Raw genomic sequence first — 7784 nt, 5'->3', positions numbered from 1 at the left:
GCCAGGGTGCGCACCTTGATGCGCACGCCTTGGCTGGGCTGCGCACCTTGGTGGGCGCCATGGTGCGCACCTTTCGTGCGCTCCAAGGTGCGCACGAAGTCGGAGCTCGGTTTGCCCCGGGTGCGCACCTTGGTGGGCGCCATGGTGCACTCCGAGGTGCCCAAGATTGGTGCGCACCAAGGAGCGCTCCGAAGTGCGCTCCAAGGTGCGCAGGTGCGCGCGAAGTCGAAAGTTGGGTTAATTGTCCGGTTTGCCTCGGGTGCGCACCTTGCGTGCACCTTCGCCAGGGTGGGCGCCTTGGTGCGCACACCTTGGCTGGGCTGCGCACCCGGGCGCGCACACCTTGGCACCCGCGTTTCCTTCATTTTAAATTTTTTTTTTTTACAATCTCTCAAGTGGGAAATTCTATAATCTCAACTTTTTTTGCCTTTTCAGGAAACTTTTGAATGGAGCGCATCATTGGTGCGCTCCGAAGTGTGCTCCAAGGTGCGCACCTCTGGTGTGCTCCAAAGCTCTCTCTAGCTGCGTGCACCTGCCCCGGCCGCGCACCCGGCCCCGCCCAGCTTCGCTCACCTGTCCCGGGCGTCTGGTGCGGAACCTTAGAGTAAGAAACATCACCGTGCACCTTGGCCAACGTGCGCGACTCGACCGAGCGCGCACTGGCCGAGGTGCACACCGATTTCACCTGGGTGCGCGCGCAGCACCTCGGGCGCACCGGGGTGCGCGCACAACGCCCGGGTTGCACCGTGGCCTGTGTGCTCGGGGCGCCTCGGGTGCGCGCTCGGTGTCGCCCCCGCGCGCGCGGTAGTGCGGGCAGCGCACCCCGGCCCGGCCCGGCCCCGACGAGAACGCAAACGGGCAAAAGGTTTATTCAAATAGCATTGCGACGCCCGACGAAAAACTAAAAAAGGGTGCAACACCGGGACTTCCCGGGAGGTCACCCATCCCAGTACTACTCCGGCCCAAGCGCGCTTAACTGCGGAGTTCTGATGGGATCCGGTGCACTAACGCTGGTATGATCGCACCCGTTATGAGCTTGTCGCAGTGTGTACTTAGCAAACCGCGACCCACGTGCGAATCCACCCCGGCCACCCACCCCCGTCGAGGTGCACACCCTCCCTCGCGAAGTGCGCCCCGTTCGCCAAGTGTGAGCCCTGCCCGGGTGCGCGCACCTTGCTAGGGCGTCGGGTGTGCACCCGGCCCGGCCTACGTGCGTGCACCTGGACGGGGCGTCGTGTGCGTGCAGTGTCCCGTCTGCAACGCGGTGCCCACACACCACCTCGGGCGCAACGACCTGCGCTCACATGTGGGCCGAGTGCACCTTGGTGCATGTTCGGGGCGCCTCGGGTGCACGCTCGATCTTGCCCCGGTGCACCAAGGCGCTCGGTTTGCCCCGGGTGCGCACTTGGTGCAAGGTGGGCACCCAAAATAGGGATCAAGCACCAAAACACAAGTTTCGGGATGCAAAATGGGACCCAAGGACCACAAATGCGTTCCAAGACCCATGATGGGTCCACGAGAACAAAAATGTGTTCCGAGACTTAATAAACAAATATTGGGTTTTAGGAGAAGAAACATGCTCTGATGCCCAAAACGAGAATCGACCCCGAAAAGGCCACAGGCCAAAAGTGGGATGCGAGACAAAAAAAAATGGGACCCGAGGACCAAAATTGGGTTCCCAGGTCGAAGACAGGGCAACCGGACAAGAAACGACCTCTAAGGCTCGAAATGAGTCCCGACGACTAAAACTTGACAAGAAGCACCCATCAGGCACCCAACTCGACACCCATGGGATGCCGACCCACCCGGGCTTCCACCTAGCACACCTTGGCACCCACCCACCCTCGCACCCAACCTCGCACCCAACTTAGCACCTTTGAACCCACATTGGCACTCACCCTGACCCTGGCACCTTGGAACCCACATTGGCACTCACCTTGACCCTGGCACCCACCTTTGCACTCACCTTGGGACCCACCCTGGCTCCCACCTCGGCACCCACCCAGACACCCACCTTGGTTCCTTGGCACCCACCTTGGATCCTTGGCACCCACCCCGACACCCACCTTGGCACGCAACTTGGCTACTTGCCACCCACCTTGGCTCCTTGACGCCCACCCCGACAACCACCCCGTGACCTACCCTGGCTAGGGTTGGTGCACACCCACCCTGGTGCCCACCTTGGCACCCACCCCATGACCCACCTTGGCACGCACCTTAGTACCCACCCCGTTACCCACCCTAGGACCCACCCCGTGACCCACCTTGGCCAGGGTGGGTGCCTTGGTGCGCACAACTTGCCTGGGCTGCACACCAGGGCGGGCTCAAGATGGCACCCGCGTTCCGTTTTTTTCACTATCTTTCAAAACGGAAATTTTAAAATCTCGTTTTTTTTTTTTTTTTGCCTTTTCTGGAAATTAGTGAAGGCAGCGCATCAAAGGTGCGCAATGCTGGTGCGAACCCGGGAGCGCTCCGATGTGTGCTCCAAGGTGCGGCGTGCACGAAGTCCGAGCCCGGCTTGCCCCGGGTGCGCACCTCGCGTGCACCTTCGCCGGGGTGAGCACCTTGGCTGGGTTGCGCGCCCTGGTGCGCACCAAGGAGCGCTCTGAAGTGTGCTCCAAGGTGCGGCGTGCACGAAGTCGGAGCTCGGTTTGCCCCGGGTGTGCACCTCGGGTGCGCACCTCGCGTGCACCTTCGCTGCGGTGGGCACCTTGGCTGGGTTGCGCGCCTTGGTGGGCACCATGCAGTGCACGAAGTCGGAGCCCGGTTTGCCCCGGGCGCGCACCTCCGCCAGGGTGGGCACCTTGGTGCGCACAACTTGCCTGGGCTGCGCACCAGGAAGGGCTCAAGATGGCACCCGCGTTCCGTTTTTTTCACTATCTTTCAGAACGGAAATTTTAAAATATCGTTTTTTTTTGCCTTTTCTGGAAATTAGTGAAGGCAGCGCATCAAAGGTGCGCAACGCTGGTGCGAACCTGGGAGCGCTCCGATGTGTGCTCCAAGGTGCGGCGTGCACGAAGTCGGAGCCCGGTTTGCCCCGGGTGCGCCCTGGTGGGCACCATGGTGCGCACCAAGGAGCGCTCCGAAGTGTGCTCCAAGGTGCGGCCTGCACGAAGTCGGAGCCCGGTTTGCCCCGGGCGTGCACCGCGGGTGGGCACCTTGGTGCGCATGCCTTGCCTGGGCTGCGCACCAGGGCGGGCTCAAGATGGCACCCGCGTTCCGTTTTTTTCACTATCTTTCAAAACGGAAATTTTAAAATCTCATTTTTTTTTGCCTTTTCTGGAAATTAGTGAAGGCAGCGCATCAAAGGTGCGCACCTCGCTGCCCACCACGGTGCGCAACGCCGGTGGGCACCCGGGAGTGCTTCGAAGTGTGCTCCAAGGTGCTGCGTGCACGTTGTCGGAGCCCGGTTTGCCCCGGGTGCGCACCTCGCGTGCACCTTCGTCGGGGTGGGCACCTTGGCTGGGTTTGCCCCGGCTGCGCTCCGAAGCGGGGTTATTGGAGCGCCGCCTCTTTTTTTGTCGGAGCGTTTGGTGGGGTTTCTCGCATTGGCTCTTCCCAGGCCCGGTTGCCACCCTGGCGCGCACGAAGTCGGAAGTAGGGTTAATTGCCCGGGTGCGCACCTTTGCCAGGGTGGGCACCTTACCTGGGCTGTGCACCAGGGCGGGCTCAAGATGGCACCCGCGTTCCGTTTTTTTCACTATCTTTCAAAACGGAAATTTTAAAATCTCCTCTTTTTTTTGCCTTTTCTGGAAATTAGTGAAGGCAGCGCATCAAAGGTGCGCACCTCGCTGCCCACCTTGGTGTGCTCTGAGGTGCGCACCCGGGAGCGCTACGAAGTGTGCTCCAAGGTGCGGCGTGCACGTTGTCGGAGCCCGGTTTGCCCCGGGTGCGCACCTCGCCTGCACCTTGGCCGGGGTGGGCACCCTGGCTGGGTTTGCCCAGGGTGCGCTCCGAAGCGGGGTTACTGGAGCGCCCCCTCTTTTTTTGTCAGAGCGTTTGGTGGGGTTTCTCGCATTGGCTCTTCCCAGGCCCGGTTGTTGGGTGCGCTCCCACCCTGGCGCGCGCGAAGTTGGAAGTTGGGTTAATTGCCCGGGCGCGCACCTTCGCCAGGGTGGGCACCTTGGTGCGCACACCTTGGCTGGGCTGCGCACCAGGGCGGGCTCAAGATGGCACCAGCATTCCCTTTTTCTCACTATCTTTCAAAACGGAAATTTTAAAATCTCGTTTTTTTTTGCCTTTTATGGAAATTAGTGAAGGCATCGCATCAAAGGTGCGCACCTCGCTGCCCACCTTGGTGTGCTCCGAGGTGCCCACCACGGTGCGCTCCGAGGTGCCCACCACGGTGCGCTCCGAGGTGCCCACCACGGTGCGCAACGCCGGTGCGAACCCGGGAGCGCCCCGATGTGTGCTCCAAGGTGCGGCGTGCACGAAGCCGGACCCCGGTTTGCCCCGGGTGCGCACCTCGCGTGCACCTTGGTGCGCACACCTTGGCTGGGTTGCGCGGCCTGGTGGGCACCATGGTGCGCACCAAGGAGCGCTCCGAAGTGTGCTCCAAGGTGCGGCGTGCACGAAGTCCTAGCCCGGTTTGCCCCGGGTGCGCACCTTCGCCGCGGTGGGCACCATGGCGTGCACGAAGTCGGAGCCCGGTTTGCCCCGGGTGCGCACCTCGCGTGCACCTTCGCCGGGGTGGGCACCTCGGCTGGGTTGCGCGCCCTGGTGCGCACCAAGGAGCGCTCCGAAGTGTGCTCCAAGGTGCGGCGTGCACGAAGTCGGAGCCCGGTTTGCCCCGGGTGCGCACCTTCGCCGCGGTGGGCACCCTGGTGCGCACCATGGCGTGCACGAAGTCGGAGCCCGGTTTGCCCCGGGTGCGCACCTCGCGTGCACCTTCGGCGGGGTTGCGCGCCCTGGTGCGCACCAAGGAGCGCTCCGAAGTGTGCTCCAAGGTGCGGCGTGCACGAAGTCGGAGCCCGGTTTGCCCCGGGTGCGCACCTCGCGTGCACCTTCGGCGGGGTTGCGCGCCCTGGTGGGCACCATGGTGCGCACCAAGGAGCGCTCCGAAGTGTGCTCCAAGGTGCGGCGTGCACGAAGTCGGAGCCCGGTTTGCCCCGGGTGCGCACCTCGCGTGCACCTTCGCCGCGGTGGGCACCATGGCGTGCACGAAGTCGGAGCCCGGTTTGCCCCGGGTGCGCACCTCGCGTGCACCTTCGCCGGGGTGGGCACCTCGGCTGGGTTGCGCGCCCTGGTGCGCACCAAGGAGCGCTCCGAAGTGTGCTCCAAGGTGCGGCGTGCACGAAGTCGGAGCCCGGTTTGCCCCGGGTGCGCACCTCGCGTGCACCTTCGCCGCGGTGGGCACCATGGCGTGCACGAAGTCGGAGCCCGGTTTGCCCCGGGTGCGCACCCCGCGTGCACCTTCGCCGGGGTGGGCACCTCGGCTGGGTTGCGCGCCCTGGTGCGCACCAAGGAGCGCTCCGAAGTGTGCTCCAAGGTGCGGCGTGCACGAAGTCGGAGCCCGGTTTGCCCCGGGTGCGCACCTCGCGTGCACCTTCGCCGCGGTGGGCACCTTGGCTGGGTTGGGCACCATTGAGCGCTCCGAAGTGTGCTCCAAGGTGCGCACCATGGCCCTCCAAGGTGCGCAGCATGGCGTGCACGAAGTCGGAGCCCGGTTTGCCCCGGGTGCGCACCTCGCGTGCACCTTCGCCAGGGTGGGCACCTCGGTGCGCACACCTTCTCAATGTTTTCTTGCCTTTTCTGGAAATTGGTGAAGGCAGCGCATCAAAGGTGCGCACCTCGGTGTGCTCCGAGGTGCGAACCCGAGAGCGCTCCGAGGTGCCCACGAAGTCGAAAGTCGGGTTAATTGCATTGTTTTCCCCGGGTGCGCTCCGAGGTGCGCAACATCGGTGCGCACCAAGGAGGGCTCCGAAGTGTGCTCCAAGGTGCGCACGATTCGGAGCTCGGTTTGCCCGGGGTGCGCACACCTTGGCTGGGTTGCGCACCCTTTGTGCGCTCCAAGGTGCGCACGAAGTCGGAGCTCGGTTTGCCCCGGGTGCGCACCTTCGCCAGGGTGCGCACCTTGATGCGCACGCCTTGGCTGGGCTGCGCACCTTGGTGGGCGCCATGGTGCGCACCTTTCGTGCGCTCCAAGGTGCGCACGAAGTCGGAGCTCGGTTTGCCCCGGGTGCGCACCTTGGTGGGCGCCATGGTGCACTCCGAGGTGCCCAAGATTGGTGCGCACCAAGGAGCGCTCCGAAGTGCGCTCCAAGGTGCGCAGGTGCGCGCGAAGTCGAAAGTTGGGTTAATTGTCCGGTTTGCCTCGGGTGCGCACCTTGCGTGCACCTTCGCCAGGGTGGGCGCCTTGGTGCGCACACCTTGGCTGGGCTGCGCACCCGGGCGCGCACACCTTGGCACCCGCGTTTCCTTCATTTTAAATTTTTTTTTTTTACAATCTCTCAAGTGGGAAATTCTATAATCTCAACTTTTTTTGCCTTTTCAGGAAACTTTTGAATGGAGCGCATCATTGGTGCGCTCCGAAGTGTGCTCCAAGGTGCGCACCTCTGGTGTGCTCCAAAGCTCTCTCCAGCTGCGTGCACCTGCCCCGGCCGCGCACCCGGCCCCGCCCAGCTTCGCTCACCTGTCCCGGGCGTCTGGTGCGGAACCTTAGAGTAAGAAACATCACCGTGCACCTTGGCCAACGTGCGCGACTCGACCGAGCGCGCACTGGCCGAGGTGCACACCGATTTCACCTGGGTGCGCGCGCAGCACCTCGGGCGCACCGGGGTGCGCGCACAACGCCCGGGTTGCACCGTGGCCTGTGTGCTCGGGGCGCCTCGGGTGCGCGCTCGGTGTCGCCCCCGCGCGCGCGGTAGTGCGAGCAGCGCACCCCGGCCCGGCCCGGCCCCGACGAGAACGCAAACGGGCAAAAGGTTTATTCAAATAGCATTGCGACGCCCGGCGAAAAACTAAGAAAGGGTGCAACACCGGGACTTCCCGGGAGGTCACCCATCCCAGTACTACTCCGGCCCAAGCGCGCTTAACTGCGGAGTTCTGATGGGATCCGGTGCACTAACGCTGGTATGATCGCACCCGTTATGAGCTTGTCGCAGTGTGTACTTAGCAAACCGCGACCCACGTGCGAATCCACCCCGGCCACCCACCCCCGTCGAGGTGCACACCCTCCCTCGCGAAGTGCGCCCCGTTCGCCAAGTGTGAGCCCTGCCCGGGTGCGCGCACCTTGCTAGGGCGTCGGGTGTGCACCCGGCCCGGCCTACGTGCGTGCACCTGGACGGGGCGTCGTGTGCGTGCAGTGTCCCGTCTGCAACGCGGTGCCCACACACCACCTCGGGCGCAACGACCTGCGCTCACATGTGGGCCGAGTGCACCTTGGTGCATGTTCGGGGCGCCTCGGGTGCACGCTCGATCTTGCCCCGGTGCACCAAGGCGCTCGGTTTGCCCCGGGTGCGCACTTGGTGCAAGGTGGGCACCCAAAATAGGGATCAAGCACCAAAACACAAGTTTCGGGATGCAAAATGGGACCCAAGGACCACAAATGCGTTCCAAGACCCATGATGGGTCCACGAGAACAAAAATGTGTTCCGAGACTTAATAAACAAATATTGGGTTTTAGGAGAAGAAACATGCTCTGATGCCCAAAACGAGAATCGACCCCGAAAAGGCCACAGGCCAAAAGTGGGATGCGAGACAAAAAAAAATGGGACCCGAGGACCAAAATTGGGTTCCCAGGTCGAAGACAGGGCAACCGGACAAGAAACGACCTCTAAGGCTCG

At 63.3% G+C, this 7784-nt stretch overlaps 2 non-coding genes across 2 annotated transcripts; both read right to left on the bottom strand.

The window, feature by feature from the left end:
- Positions 1–908: 908 nt before the first annotated feature.
- On the bottom strand, positions 909–1027 carry LOC131871386 (5S ribosomal RNA). The gene has a single exon (XR_009369606.1). It is a non-coding gene; the product is annotated as a 5S ribosomal RNA (ribosomal RNA).
- A 5939-nt stretch (positions 1028–6966) lies between these two features.
- Positions 6967–7085, bottom strand: LOC131871385 (5S ribosomal RNA). Its single transcript, XR_009369605.1, has one exon. It is a non-coding gene; the product is annotated as a 5S ribosomal RNA (ribosomal RNA).
- Between the last annotated feature and the right edge of the window lie 699 nt (positions 7086–7784).

The sequence above is a fragment of the Cryptomeria japonica genome, unplaced genomic scaffold, assembly GCF_030272615.1.
Source record: "Cryptomeria japonica unplaced genomic scaffold, Sugi_1.0 HiC_scaffold_407, whole genome shotgun sequence".
NCBI lineage: Eukaryota > Viridiplantae > Streptophyta > Pinopsida > Cupressales > Cupressaceae > Cryptomeria > Cryptomeria japonica.
Note: the sequence above shows the minus strand (reverse complement) of the source record. Positions and strands in the feature narration are given on the sequence as shown.